This window comes from Acanthisitta chloris, unplaced genomic scaffold, assembly GCF_000695815.1.
Source record: "Acanthisitta chloris isolate BGI_N310 unplaced genomic scaffold, ASM69581v1 scaffold357, whole genome shotgun sequence".
Lineage (NCBI taxonomy): Eukaryota > Metazoa > Chordata > Aves > Passeriformes > Acanthisittidae > Acanthisitta > Acanthisitta chloris.
The window spans coordinates 47,931-49,362 of record NW_008682928.1 but is presented as its reverse complement, the minus strand read 5'-3'; the positions used below and the strand labels follow the sequence as shown (position 1 = coordinate 49,362).

General features: G+C 36.0%; 1 protein-coding gene across 1 annotated transcript in view; it reads left to right on the top strand.

The window, feature by feature from the left end:
* LOC103806015 (coiled-coil domain-containing protein 132) overlaps positions 1–1,432 on the top strand; it is a gene marked incomplete at its 5' end in the record, with an annotated part of 46,592 nt that overhangs the window by 20,459 nt on the left and 24,701 nt on the right. The window lies entirely within an intron of this gene.

Below are 1,432 nucleotides of genomic sequence, written 5' to 3'. Positions count from 1 at the left end.
CAGTTTTAGCTATTAGTGGAGAGCCTGTACATATTCAAGTTGCTTTGAGTTCCTGAAACTCTTAAGTGGTGTTTTCAAGTATTTCTGGAAGTTTCTATCATGATGTGCATTTGGGCTGTTTATGCTGTTTGGAAATGTTCTTATATATCCCCTTTTCACCCAAAATATAAACTTTAGTGAAAGTAGTTAACAATGTGTAGAAATTGAAAGTTAGTGTCCTGTTAGAGAGAGCAACTAGGAGGAAATGTTCTTGGAACACTTGTTGTATCAAGACACTGAGTGATGTAGTAATAGAGAAATGTTCTTGGCATGAGAAGATTTTTATAGGGACAATATTTGGACAGTGTACAGTGTATAGCCCTTTGGAAAAATGTAAGCTACTGCCCAAGAGATTACCTTCAATATTCATGCCAGTTACACATATATTTGGAAGTCTTAGCTGTCCAGAATGTGACCCTTGTATCACCCTTATGTTGTGCTGGCAGGCAAGTGTAAAAATATGTTTATCACAAAGTAAGTGGTAAAAATCAGCCTGTGGCAATACAGAATACTGGGATAGCACAAATTAACTTGACAGTTTCTTTGATTAGGGTACCATCCTTTTCCAAGCATCTGAAAATTTCCTCATTGGACTGTGCATTTAATTTTCCTTTTTAGAACACAAATAGAATTTTTGAAGTCTGCTTTTCAGTTTTTTCATAATGCTGTGGGTCAAAACATTAATAATTAAGCATAGAGTTAACAACTGGGTAAACTGCCAAATATTAAGTAGTAGAACCTGTGTCAAGTCTCCAAAAATAATAAATATATGCTTCCGTGTGTTAGCAAACAGGAGCACAGCCACATAGTATTCAGGCAGGGAGTCTGTCTAGGTCTAAGATAGAAACCTGGAAAGTAACAATGTCAGGTTATTGTTTGGTTCTTACCACAGAGCTGTATCATCTTACCATGTTATCTTTGCTGACCTACACAATTAAACTGACACTGAAAGATAACTTTATTCCTTTGTTACCAATTTCTCTTGTTAAACTAATATTTTATGTCTATTAGGAAATTCCTTTGCTGGGCACAGCATTAACTTGAAAAACAGTGTTATTGACTACAGGAAAAATAAATTGTTTCAGCACCCTCATGTAATCTTTTCAACCTGACTCAAAGCATGTCTGAAATACGACAGTTTGCTAAATGACCTGCTGTATCCTGCGTGCTGGGTAGACTGCATTTGTGTTTTAGTTCAAAAATTGCTGTCTCTTACTATAATAACCAAAAGCTTAGTAAATGATCTTTATGTTTTTAAAACACTAGAAGGGCAAGCAGTATGTAATTTTTGAAGAAGCCAGCAGGAAATGTGGGGTCTCTGCAATATCAGGGTTTTCATTAAGTATGCTGCTTGTATGACCTGATGAAGAGACATGCCCTGTACTGGGGAAAA